Source organism: Triticum urartu, chromosome 4 (genome assembly GCF_003073215.2).
Source record: "Triticum urartu cultivar G1812 chromosome 4, Tu2.1, whole genome shotgun sequence".
Taxonomy (NCBI): Eukaryota; Viridiplantae; Streptophyta; class Magnoliopsida; order Poales; family Poaceae; genus Triticum; species Triticum urartu.
This window is the reverse complement of record NC_053025.1, coordinates 587,205,442-587,219,750: the sequence shown is the minus strand read 5'-3', so window position 1 is coordinate 587,219,750 and position 14,309 is coordinate 587,205,442. Positions and strand designations below refer to the sequence as shown.

The 14,309-nt window shown below is 44.9% G+C and overlaps 1 pseudogene; it reads right to left on the bottom strand.

The window, feature by feature from the left end:
* Positions 1-199: 199 nt before the first annotated feature.
* LOC125554902 lies at positions 200-9,730 on the bottom strand (annotated as a pseudogene).
* Between the last annotated feature and the right edge of the window lie 4,579 nt (positions 9,731-14,309).

Genomic DNA, 14,309 nt, shown 5'->3' with positions numbered 1-14,309 from the left:
AAGCTTTACCTTTGCGCTTGCATGCATGTAGTGATCTGATGGATTTGCGTTTGGGCACTTGGAGTGGCTTAATGCCTCTCTTGTGTGTAATGTGTAACTCTGCGCCGGAGAACTGTGATCACCTCTCTGTTGGCTGTGCCGTCGCAAATATTGTTTGAAATAAGATCTTACAGTGACTTATGCAAATTGTCACGCCACCATTGAAACCTACTCTCTTCGTTTGGAAATACTTGTCTTAGAAATGGTTGTATCTAGAACTAAAACAAGTCTAGATACAACCATTTTTAGGACAAGCATGTCCGAAGGAAGGAAGTACTACATAGAAATGGGGTGGACGAAGAGGCTCTCAATAGTTTTTTGAAGATGCATGCCAAAGGTGAATCCATCTTTCTGATCCGCATAGTATATGGTCCCACTATTAATCAAGTTTAAAATCCGCTTCACCACCGGGAGCGGTGCCCCATGTTCAAAGCGAGCTTCATTTATTGTTTTCCATTCAGCTTCAATCAGCGAATGGATTCTGGCAATAGCAACCTCGCTTGTGACCTTATGCTCGACCATGTAAGACTCCAAACAGGTTGCCACATCCGCCTTGGCCTTCTCGCCCTACAAGTTTATACAACATTACCAATTTTGGTACATTGCTTTTTGAGTGGTCGTTGCAGTAAAAGATTATAATTGGGACAAAATCCAAAAAAGATCATACTTTCAATGCAGCAATGTCATCAAGTAGACGCAATATCTTCCCGCCTGCTATAATGATACTAGGGCAACTTGCTGCCCACTCAAATGCTTCCTTGGTTACTTCATCGCCCATGCCAACCATCAAAACTACAGATAGGCCCTGCTAAACCAACAGACATGGATGATAAATTCAGGAAATCTTCAAAGCTTGGCTTGTGATTATCATGTGACCATTCGGCTTCTTGGAGATGATAAGTAGAAAATTTCTGAAACTGCACAGAAGACAACAAATTGACCGTGCAAGCAAAAGGTGTGACAGACGATAGCATGTACACATCATCAGTGGCGGAGCTCCAAAGAAAACCTGGACGGGCCAACCCAAAGGAGAGAACTGCAGGTGATGGGCTGGGCAAGGCTCCAAAGCATAGGTAAAGAAAGAAGTGCTGGAATTTAGTCTATTTTGGGCAGCCCAATAACTATTTCAGAAATTCCTAATAAATCCTAGAGGCCCACTTAGCCCATTTATGCAAGGCAAGGGATACTACTAAAGTTTAGTCCCACATTGCTAGTTTAGTGGGAGTTGGACCTCCTTATAAGGGAGGTTCTTTCCCCACTTGTATGAGCATGAGAATAAGAGGGATATCCACGCGCGCTCCTCCTCCGCCGTGCGCCACTCGACGCGACGCGACGTGACGCGGGAATGAGCCGAGCCGATATCTAAATTTTTGCCACGCACTATGGGTATACGAAAGGTCACTCGGGAGCTGGAAAGTTTTTGCTGTAGTGGATATTGAATACGAACGCTGCACCCTTCGGCTGCTGACTGTTCGTTTCATCTCCCGCGTTCCCTTCAGCTCCCGGCGCAGCCTCTCGCCTCCTTCTCTTGCGCCTATAAAAGGGAGGTCGCTCCTCTCAGAGAGGCGCACCTGAATCTCTTCCTCCTCTCGCCACAAGTTTCCGAGCACTGCGCTACTGCTACGTTCTTCCCCATCCCGTCTTGCGGCGTGCACCGCAGGTCGGGACAGTAGGCCTCCGAAACCGCACCTTTTGAGTCCTGTACGGGAGAAGGGTGATAAGGTTTTTGGGGAGCGCTCAGAGCGACTACTGGCTGCTTCATCACGGACGATCCGGTCGCCGACGACTACTTCCCCGACGACGACTTCTTCCCCGACGTCCACGACCTCGACGACATGGCAGGCGAGGACACCGACCCCAAGTCCACCGCTTCTGCTGCTGCTGTGCTGTACGTGTTCCTGTCTTTCCTGTTAAAGGTTCTGCCGCAGTTCCTTGTTCTAGTCCTTGTCCTACACATGATAGGTTCTACTTCATATATGCAACTAGTTCTACTGCCTGCTATAGATATGCTAGGCTACGGTTCATATATGCAGAAGCTATTTACCTTCTCTCTGTCAGAACGCATGACTTGTTTTATCTCTATTATATTACTCATGCTTTATCTAGTATTTCTGTTAATAAAATCATTTGGTAAATTGCTCATATTTCCAACAATCCAAAAACCTTATCATAGACAATTTACACCAAGTGGTTTTGCTGCTTCCATGAGACCTTCTATGTTTGAGGGTATCCACTATAAGAGGTGGCGCGTGAGAGCAGTCTTATGGTTTCAAATCATGAGTTGCTATGACGCCACTCTCGGCAAACCTGAAGGAGAGCTTGATGCTCAACAGGCACAAGCTTTTCAGAAAATGGATACTCTGTTTAAGGCTGCTCTCTTGAGTGTTCTTGGTGAGAACATAGTTGATGCTTATGCGTCAATTGATAATGGAAAAGATATGTGGGATGCACTCGAGGCCAAGTTTGGGGTCTCGGATGCTGGCACTGAGCTGTACATCATGGAGCAATTCTATGATTACAGGATGACTGAAGAGCGCTCCGTGGTTGAGCAAGCTCATGAGATACAATCATTTGCTAGAGAACTTGAGCACTTCAGTTGTATGCTACCGGACAAGTTTGTTGCCGGAGGTATCATCACTAAGCTTCCTCCTTCATGGAGGAACTTTGCTACCTTGCTGAAGCATAAGAGGCAGGAGTTTTTCGTCCCGGATCTCATTGGCACTCTTGATGTGGAAGAAAAGGCGAGAGCAAAGGACACACGTGCTCGAGGTATTGACGGAGGATCTAGTGCCAATATGGTACAGAAGCAGAACTTCCAGCCCCACAAGTTCAAGAACAAGGGCAAGTTTGATGGTAAAGCAAAGTTTGATGGGAAGAACAAGGCTGTGCAACACACGAACTTCAAGAAGAAGAATGGCAAGAAGAAATGTGCTTGTCATGTGTGTGGGGATCCTGATCATTGGGCTCCTAGTTGCCCTAATCGCTTTGACAAGCGTCATCCTGGGAAAGGCGGCAAGACCGCTAATGTTGTCATTGGAGACACTGACATGAAGGATGCTGGGTATGGTATATTTCCCACTATTCTTTCAGTATGTCATTCTCCTGACTGGTTGATTGACACGGGTGCTAATGTGCATGTATGCGGTGATATTTTCATGTTTTCGTCTTATCAGACCGCAGGGACTTCAACCGTGCTGATGGGCAACGGTTCAAGTGCTTCTGTTCGTGGTGTTGGCACGGTCGATCTGAAGTTTACTTCGGGGAAGATCGTGCGGCTGAAGAACGTGCATTATGTCCCCTCCGTCAATAAAAATCTTGTTAGCGGATCTCTTCTGTGTAGAGATGGCTACAAGCTTGTCTTTGAGTCGAATAAATTTGTAATATCCAAGTATGGAACCTTTGTTGGTAAAGGCTTTGAGTCAGGAGGCTTGTTTCGTTTATCCTTATCAGACGTTTGCAATAAAGTTGTTAATCATATTTGCAACAATAGTGAATCCAATGTGTGGCATTCACGTCTTTGTCATGTTAACTTTGGTTGCATGTCGCGACTAGCGAAGTTGAACTTAATCCCTAGTTTCACCACCGTCAAGGGATCTAAGTGTCAAGTGTGTGTGCAAGCTAAGCAACCTCGTAAGTCTCACACGACTGCGGAAATAAGAAATCTTGCACCACTAGAGCTCATACATTCAGATCTATGTGAAATGAATGGTGTGTTGACAAAAGGTGGAAAGAAATATTTCATGACGTTAATTGATGACTCCACTAGATACTGCCGTGTGTATCTTCTGAAGTCTAAGGATGAGGCTTTGAACTTTTTCAAGATCTATAAAGCCGAAGTGGAAAACCAACTTGATCGAAAAATCAAGAGGCTTAGGTCCGACCATGGTGGAGAGTATTTTTTCAATGAATTTGATGCTTTTTGTGCGGAACATGGTATAATCCATGAGAGGACGCCTCCCTATTCACCTCAGTCAAATGGGGTGGCCGAAAGAAAGAACCGTACTCTAACAGATTTGGTTAACGCCATGTTAGACACTTCAGGTCTCTCCAAGGCATGGTGGGGGAGGCGATATTGACTGCATGTCATGTCCTAAACCGAGTTCCCACAAAGAACAAAGAGATAACTCCATTCGAGCAATGGGAGAAGAAAATGTTAAAACTCTCTTATCTGCGAACATGGGGCTGTTTGGCAAAAGTCAACGTTCCAATTCTAAAGAAGCGGAAACTTGGACCAAAGACTATGGATTGTGTTTTCCTGGGATATGCTTTTCATAGCATTGGCTATAGATTCTTGGTTGTAAAATCTGAGGTACCTGACATGCATGTCGGTACGATCATGGAGTCGAATGATGCGACTTTCTTTGAAGATATCTTTCCCATGAAGGATATGGCTACCTCATCTAATCAGGAGATGCCTAGTTCATCGAATTAGGAACCAGTTACAATTACCGAACCTAAAATTTCGATGGAACACTTTGAAAGTCCTGTGGAGGAAAACAATGAAGTTCCTATTAGGAACAAGAGACAGAGGACTGCAAAGTCCTTTGGTGATGATTTTCTTGTGTACCTCATAGATGACACTCCCAGTTCTATTTCAGAGGCCTATGCATCTGAAGATGCTGACTACTGGAAGGAAGCGGTTCGTAGCGAGATGGATTCCATCTTGGAAAATGAAACTTGGGAAATAACTGATCGTCCTTATGGGTACAAACCTATAGGATGCAAATGGGTATTCAAGAAGAAGGTTAGGCCTGATGGTACTATTGAAAAGTACAAGGCTCGGCTCGTGGCTAAGGGTTATACCCAAAAGGAAGGTGAAGACTTCTTTGATACTTACTCACCTGTGGCTCGACTGACCACTATTCGAGTTCTACTTTCACTAGTTGCCTCGCATGGTCTTCTCGTTCATCAAATGGATGTTAAGACTGCTTTCCTAAATGGAGAGTTGGACGAGGAAATTTATATGGAACAACCAGATGGGTTTGTACTAGATGGTCAGGAAGGGAAAGTGTGCAAGTTGCTGAAGTCTTTGTACGGACTTAAGCAAGCACCCAAATAGTGGCATGAGAAGTTTGAAAGAATTTTAACAGCTGCAGGCTTTGTTGTGAACGAAGATGACAAATGTGTGTACTATCGCCATGGTGGGGGCGAGGGAGTTATCCTGTGCTTGTATGTTGATGACATACTGATTTTGGGAACCAATCTGAATGTTATTAAGGAGGTAAAGGATTTCCTATCTCGTTGTTTTGAGATGAAGGATTTAGGAGTGGCTGATGTCATTCTGAACATCAAGTTGTTGAGAGACGATGATGGTGGGATTACATTGCTTCAATCTCACTATGTGGAAAAGATCTTGAGTCGCTTTGGCTATAGTGACTGCAAGCCCTCTCCAACACCATATGATGCTAGTGTGTTGCTTCGAAAGAATCGAAGAATTGCTAGAGACCAATTGAAGTATTCTCAGATTATTGGCTCGCTTATGTACTTAGCCAGTGCTACAAGACCTGACATCTCTTTTGCTATTAGCAAACTGAGTCGATTTGTTTCAAAACCAGGAGATGTGCATTGGAAAGCTCTAGAAAGAGTTCTGCGTTATTTGAAAGGCATTGCAAATTATGGAATTCACTACACCGGGCATCCAAAGGTGCTTGAAGGGTATAGTGACTCAAAGTGGATCTCAGATGCTGATGAGATAAAAGCCACGAGCGGTTATGTATTCACTCATGGAGGTGGCGCTGTTTCTTGGAAGTCTTGCAAGCAGACCATCTTAACGAGGTCAACAATGGAAGCAGAACTCACAGCACTAGATACAGCTACGGTTGAAGCAGATTGGCTTCGTCGGCTCTTGAATGACTTGCCGGTTGTTGAGAAACCTGTACCGGGTGTCCTTATGAACTGCGACAATCAAACTGTGATCATGAAAGTGAGCAGTTCAAAGGATAAGATGAAGTCATCAAGACACGTTCAGAGAAGGTTAAAGTCTGTCAGGAAAATGAAAAACTCCGGAGTTATTACGTTGGATTATATCCAAACGTCTAAAAATCTGGCAGATCCTTTTACCAAGGGTCTATCACGTAATGTGATAGATAATGCATCGAGGGAGATGGGTATGAGACCCACAATATGAGTTGTTCACAGTGGTAACCTATTCTTTGTGATCGGAGATCCCGTGAATTAGATGTGGAAGACAAGCTGTTGGTCAACTGAGAGGAGAGTATCCTTACTATTCACAATACCACTCCATGAAGATGCAATACTCTCCTAATCTGCATGGCAGGTTGATATATATCTTAATGTATTCTAAGTGGCTTATTTAAGCAGAGATGTTATCCTGCAGAATATCTTTTGAAGAACACACATATATGAGTCTGATTGTCAAACGTCGCAATCTATGAGAGTAGGGTTCTCTCTAGTAAACTCATGAAAGGTCACGGAGTATGACGCATAAGCTCCACCCGCGGGGAAGACCCACGGTAGCCACGTATCGGTCAAGGATTTATGTGAAGCTAGATTCGCAGAAAACTTGCAGTTCAAGGCCCAGTTTACTGTTCAAGTTGCTCACTAGTGTAGCATAGAGTTCTAGGTGGAAGTTCAACTTAACAGTCTCCACTGCAGTACCGATATATAAAACAGTGTTTTGGAACCAAAGGCAAATTTCTGTGTGCCTCTAGGATCTGATGGGGGATTGCTGGAATTTAGTCTATTTTGGGCAGCCCAATAACTATTTCAGAAATTCCTAATAAATCCTAGAGGCCCACTTAGCCCATTTGTGCAAGGCAAGGGATACTACTAAAGTTTAGTCCCACATTGCTAGTTTAGTGGGAGTTGGACCTCCTTATAAGGGAGGTTCTTTCCCCACTTGTACGAGCATGAGAACAAGAGGGATATCCACGCGCGCTCCTCCTCCGCCGCCCGCCTCGCCACGCCACGCCTCGTCACGACGCCCTGCGGGTTACGGGAATGAGCCGAGCCGATATCTAAATTTTTGCCACGCACTATGGGTATACGCAGGGTCACTCGGGAGCTGGAAAGTTTTTGCTGTAGTGGATATTGAATACGAACGCTGCACCCTTCGGCTGCTGACTGTTCGTTTCATCTCCCGCGTTCCCTTCAGCTCCCGGCGCAGCCTCTCGCCTCCTTCTCTTGCGCCTATAAAAGGGAGGTCGAGCACTGCGCTGCTGCTACGTTCTTCCCCATCCCGTCTTGCGGCGTGCACCGCAGGTCGGGACAGTAGGCCTCCGAAACCGCACCTTTTGAGTCCTGTACGGGAGAAGGGTGATAAGGTTTTTGGGGAGCGCTCAGCGCGACTACTGGCTGCTTCATCACGGACGATCCGGTCGCCGACGACTACTTCCCTGACGACGACTTCTTCCCCGACGTCCACGACCTCCTCGACGACATGGCAGGCGAGGACACCGACCCCAAGTCCACCGCTTCTGCTGCTGCTGTGCTGTACATGTTCCTGTCTTTCCTGTTAAAGGTTCTGCCGCAGTTCCTTGTTCTAGTCCTTGTCCTACACATGATCGGTTCTACTTCATATATGCAACTAGTTCTACTGTCTGCTATAGATATGCTAGGCTACGGTTCATATATGCAGAAGCTATTTACCTTCTTTCTGTCAGAACGCATGACTTGTTTTATCTCTATTATATTACTCATGCTTTATCTAGTATTTCTGTTAATAAAATCATTTGGTAAATTGCTCATATTTCCAACAAGAAGTGCAAAAGACCTAGGCGGGCCATGGCCCAGTTCGGCCCTAGCTAAGATTTGCCTCTGCACATCATATTTAAATGGATGTGTGTATCCCTAGTGAGTGCAATGAACGAAAAATGAAATACGTCCCAAATCTTAAATTGATAACAAAAAAGTTCTAATCCTATGTAGGTTATATTCTTGTGCACCACATTGTTGTAATCGTGGCGACCACTACATAGGGCAGACGAATTAGCTTGATGGGGATTGAAGATTGTGTCTTGGGAGGTCTTTGCTTGATTAGGATGGAAGTTTAGTTCATGGATCTATGCATCATAGTTCTTTTTGTGTCGCATGTCACTATTTATGTAGCAATCTCCCTTTTGGAACCCTCCGTGGTTATGAAGTGTCATGCTTTTCTATTTTAACTGCCCTAAACATTATAATAAACTAGATTATGTGGTTCTTTGTGGTAGAAGACATGAGTCCACTTTTTCATTATCCTGATTTTCTATATAAATATATATAAGGTACACGATGATGTACCGCTTTCCTAGCATCGGCAACATGGTAGGTGTCAATGAATGCTTCATCCTCGGCATCCTTAAAGATCTTCAAGAGTTCATTATAGAACCTTTTCAAGTAGTCGGGTAGAAGAGAAGTTGCGTTCTCATCCCATCTGCATGTTAGATTGCATTGCATGAAGATAGTTCAAAGAAAAATTAATTCAGCCACTCCTTGCATTGTATGTTACTACTTTTCCGTATAAGCAGGTAAATCAAAACTACTAACCTTTGTATAGCCGCATTTAGCCGCCGAACTTCCTCTATGGTAGCATGGGAATCATATGTGTCAACTATCATGGTCATTAGCACCATCAGCTTGGTAAAGAATATTCTTGATAGGGTGAAGTTTTTCTCATGGTAGACCGCATATGGTGCAAAGTAGCCCTCCACCACACGGTCCCGAACATAGTTTAGCCCCACATATCCATAAAAATCATCGGACCACCTGGAAATATTTATTTGAACTAGTTTGATAGTTTAGTAAAAGAAATTATTCCTACTAAACTGTGATTAGATGGACGGTGAGAAACATATATGTGTAGGATACATTACATAAAGGCATGAATCTTTATTGGTTCCATCTTAAATGAGTAGTGGATACAAGAGACATACTTAGTAAGATATTTGAGTTCCTTCAAGTGGACATGCTGCAGAAGGTTAAAATCCAGCCTCGTGAACTCCAGTAGAGTTGGGTTATGCCCTTCCTCATGTTGGTACTCTGAGATATAATGCACTGTTTCCACCCTCTTAACGGTCTGTGGCAAAGGTACGTCAAAGGCAAGCTTAACATGCTCAGCTAAAGGGGACTTGAGACTGTCTCTCATCGATTCAAGGTGATGACTTGCAAAAGAGATGGCTTCTTAGAGTGATGGCTCGCCATGAATGAGAAGATGAGCTGCGTTGTATAGACTTAAAAGTCCTCTTGGGTCACCGGTAATATCTATCCTAAAAGTCCCATCTTCATTCTTGAATTTGTTGAAAACATCTGAGGACAAATGCTAGTGGCATACTGTTATGAATGCTGCCCATATCAAATTGTAGGGAGTAATCTAAGCTTTGGACAATCTTCTAGTATATATGTTTTGTGGGAATTAACTAATGCCTTGTATGTATTCAAAAGAAGGACGGGGTCGTCCTCCTTTTCTAAAAAAAAAATGTATTCAAAAGAAGACATATCCATAGATACTTGGAGATACCCAAAGACCATGTTCTCTAAGCAAACGAAACCGGAGAGCAACTTCGTGGAGGCTAGAGCTACATAAGTCGCTGCCGATGATGTCATTTAAGGCAACATCAATCTGCTCTTTGAAGTGGTGATCTATTCCGACACGTTGGACAGTGTCTAATAAGGTCATCATTTCCACCGTGTTGTTGCAAGTCTTAAACAACACATGGACCTCCTCCTTCAGTTTATCAGCTCTCACACTCATCCATTTCTCCGATCTCTACACACACGTTGGAATGTGTTGAATACAGTATGCTAAAAAAAAGACACGGCTGGGTGCTCGGGGCAGGCCCTGCTCGGAGGAGACCAGTGCATGGGGGTGCGCTACACGATGGGGTTTGGGGATATGGAGATGCAGATTGGGACAGACGACATGGAAGTGCATCATGGTCTTGCCCGCCTGGTGAAAGTTTCTCAAGGCAGAAGAACTCAGCTGTGTTGCTCAAGCACAGAGCTAGCTACGTAGAAGAAGTGGCAGAAGAAAAGTGCCGGTGGGAGGAAGAAGAGACCGGGTGGGGTGGGGGAGCGTGTGCGTCGACCCACCATCACGCACCGGATTCGTCAGCGGCGAGCGGAAATCTATCCGTTTGGCAGCGGGAACTGAGAATTTTCAACGACCTTTGCGTTTGCATTTTTTTTTGTCCGCGACCAAGACGACGAATACTCATACAGTGCAATTTTACCCTCGATTTATCCGTATCAGACCAGAGTGAAAGCAGATAATCTTGCGTCCAATAAGAGCGGTGGTTCGGTGGTTGAGAACTTGGAAAGGGTTAAATTTGATTTTACTTTTAGAGGAGCTACATCAAAAAATTGAATTTTTTCCCCGCAAAAGTGGGTTAAATTTGATTTTATTTTCTAGGGGAGGTTAAATTTGATCGGGGCGGAGAAATGGATCCTTGTGATAATTTCCTTTGAGATTTATTGGCTTTATTTACTGGAAAATAGACAGAAGTGCGCATGTAGCATGCGGAATGCAAGACTTTGCACCGGAACAAAATACTTAACTGATAGTGATATAAAAATTCTTGTGAAAGATTTGAGATCCGTGGTTGATAGAGTGTACCTTTCCATATTAAAGTATGGTTTTCTTACTTAAATTTAATATATTATTTAATATGCTCATTGGTGTTTCAAAAGTACCTTGCGGAATCATTTAAGTCTAATTTCTTTGTTATTGGGATGGGTGAACTCTTTAGGATCCATCCCCAAAGGAACCGGACATGAGAATTCATTATCATCCGGCTTGAGTAAGAGCGAAAGATATAAGACCTCGCCTGATAATAGATCGATTCATCCAAAGCTCACCCTGCTTGTTCTTCGCGTGCTCTTTTTTGATCGCTTTTTAATGGGATCGGGTAACTAGAGTAGACAGAGGTCCGTTGGCATTTCAGCATTTATTATCCTTCCAGAGTCTATTCGAAAGAGAATCCAATATCTCTTGGTCATTCTCCCGAAGCTACGGGATATTATGTCGATCGAGTTCCTTAGAGAGACAAGGCACTTAGGTATTCTCTTTGCCTTGGGATCAAATTGGTTATTGGGTAGTCAAAATTACGACAGGTGTACCCGACGTCATTCCGGTAATATATAGGGTCGCCTTTTGTGGAGCTATTATGCGGAAGTGCTTGTGTGGGATACTTATCAGAAGCTTAATTTAGTACTGGATGAAGGATGTAGGTTCCAGATCCCAAGTGGTAGTATCAGGGAGTTATGAAAGAAGCCTCAGGCTCATGTTGTTCATGGGTTGAGAGCATGAGTTGAACTCTAGGAGTTCAAATCCTCCCTTGATCAACGGAAAAACAGAAATTCTTTAGCTAGATAAGGGGTGGATCTAACCAAGTGGATCAATGCAATTGATTCTGAATCCACGGGGATTCACGAGATAATAGCAATTAAGATACCTACTATTTGAAGTTAGCCGGAACTTGAGTCCGCTTCTATTTTTTCTATTCGAGTCATTTTTCCTATTTTTTTGTTTTGTTTAGTATCCCAAAACTGCTTAGGGACAGTCGAACTAGCAGGTAATGTTCGGGGTGAACCAGAAAAGTTTGGATAGAGCCGGATCTGGGTTTGTAAAAAATAATGGAATGCTCAAACCGAAACTACTAGAGGAACGAATCTCACATAAAAGACTTTTTTACGCGACGGGAAAGGTGTGGTTAGAACATCCCAAATATATAGAGATAAAGAAGGTCGTGAGTTTTTTGCACGCCGGTGCACCGAGTTGATCCCTGGCAGGGGAGGTTGGTGTCTAAGGCTGGAAAATCGACACCCATTACCTCTTCTATGGCCAGCCTACCAATGTTTGCTATGGGATTGCACCTTTGGCCAGATGGTGTTCATGCGGACATTGACAAATACCAATCCAAATTGTTCTAACAAAGGGAGAAGGATAAGTAGAAATAACATATGGTCAATTGGAGGAATATTTTCATGCCGAAAGATCAGGGGGGCCCTCAGCATCACATCTACGCGTCATATGAGCATGTGACTAGCTAATGGCTATGTGGTTTTGGAGGATCTTGAGTTCTTGACGGGTGACGGTGGCCTTTGATTGGACCTTATAGAGGCCAATTATCTTTAGGGCCAATCTTTCACCATGTGTACTAGGACCAAGGGCTCCGAGTTCTGGCAAGCCATCCAATATCTCAAGCCTTGTTTCAGCCTATTACTATGGGGGGAGGTACAAACAACATGTTCTGGATTGATCGACGGCTTGATGACCGACCCCTCCACAAACAATTCCCGACGCTATTCACCATCTTGGATCAGCCGTCTATCTCCCCCTTCTTGGAGGCATCGCTATGGTGTGTCGGCATCTCCCCTTCTTGTTTGGATTGCTGTCTCCGGGTGAGAGCCTAGGTCTTGGACTGATGATGGCGGTGTTTTGACGTCTTTCCTCTATTGGTACACCGTGAGTGGTGACTTGGCTTGGAGGTTCTGTGATGCAGTTCTTCGGCGAGTGTCGCTGGTCCAAATAGAGGTTCTTAGACACAATGTACGCCAATGTTGGCGAGTCCAAGAAGGTGGCTTTCTCGGGACCATCCGAGTCCCACCACCCACTCGCCATCTTCTTTTCGGCATTCAAGGTTGGATGGTGTGTTTACAAGGGAAGTTCGGTTGAAGTTGTTGTTCTTACAGGTGATCGGCGTTGGTTGAAGACACGGCTTTGATGCTCTGCTCAGGGCAGGCTCCACTAGTAGAAAAAGGGGCTTTCGTTCGGGCCTGGCCAGCCCATTAGTCCCGGTTCTACCATGAACTGGGACCAATGGATGCATTCGTCCCGGTTCGTGAGCCCAGGGGGCCGGCCGGGGCCTCGTGGGCATTGGTCCCGATTCGTATGGACCCATTTGTCCCGGTTCCAGGCACGAACCGGGACCAATGGGCCTCGCTCCTGGCCCACAAACATAGGAACCGGGACAGAAGGCTGGCTTTAGTCCCGGTTCCAGCCACGAACTGGGACAAATGAGCTTCCTATATATACCCCATCGCCGGCGAGCAGAGCACTCCACAGTGCTCTGTTTTTTGCTGGCCGGCGAGGAAGGGCATTTGGGTGCTCTAGCTCACCTCCTATACATGTGAGGTGTTCGATGAAATGCCCGAGCCACATTAGTTAAGATTTCTCCTCTCGAAGTTCGACCTCGGAGCTCCATTTTTTCCGAGATTTGTCTAGGTTTAGCGGTCCGTCACACCCCGTCCTCGTCTTCACCGCCGTCGATCGCCCGCACCGATCTCGTCGCCGGCACCACCGTGGTGAGCCTCTTGTTCTTATCTTCTTTCTGAAAGAAAAAAAATCTTACTTTAGATAGATACTTGTCTAATTTTCTTACTTTTGACACACATAATTATACATAATGCACGCAGATGAACCGGCAACGGATGTACGGTGACAGACACACCTCCGAGTACATTAAGGGCGTGCGTAAATTTCTCGAAGTGGCTGAGGCAAACAAGAAGAATGGTTTTATGTGTTGTCCATGCCCTGATTGTGGGAATACGAGGTCTTACTCTGACAAGAAAATCCTTCACACCAGATGCTTTATAAAGGTTTCATGCCACACTATAATGTTTGGACGATGCACGGAGAAATAGGGTTATGATGGAAGACAGCGAAGAAGAAAAGGACGATGACAACTATGTGCCCCCTGAATATAGTGATGCTGTAAGGGGGGAAGCTGAAGATCAAGAGGAAGCTGAAGATCAAGAGGAACCAGACGATGTGCCCGATGATGATCTCCGTCGGGTCATTGTTGATGCAAGGGAAAAGTGCGAAAGTGAAAAGGAGAAGCTGAAGTTCGATCACATGTTAGAGGATCACAAAAAAGGGTTATACCCCAATTGCGAAGATGACAACACAAAGCTAGGTACCGTACTGGAATTGCTGCAGTGGAAGGCAGAGAATGATGTGCCTGACAAAGGATTTGAGAAGCTACTGAAAATATTGAAGAAGCTTTCAAAGGATAAGAATTGCCCGACAGTACGTACGCAACAAAGAAGGTCGTATGTCCTCTAGGATTGGAGGTGGAGAAGATACATGCATGCCCTAATGACTGCATCCTGTACCGCGGTGCATACAAGGATTTGAACGCATGCCCGGTATGCGGTGCATTGCGGTATAAGATCAGACAAGATGACCCTGGTGATGTTGAGGGCGAGCCTCGCAGGAAGAGGGTTCCTACGAAGGTGATGTGGTATGCTCCTATAATACCACGGTTGAAACGACTGTTCAGAAACAAAGAGCATGCCAAGTTTATGCGATGACACAGTGAGGACCGTAAGAA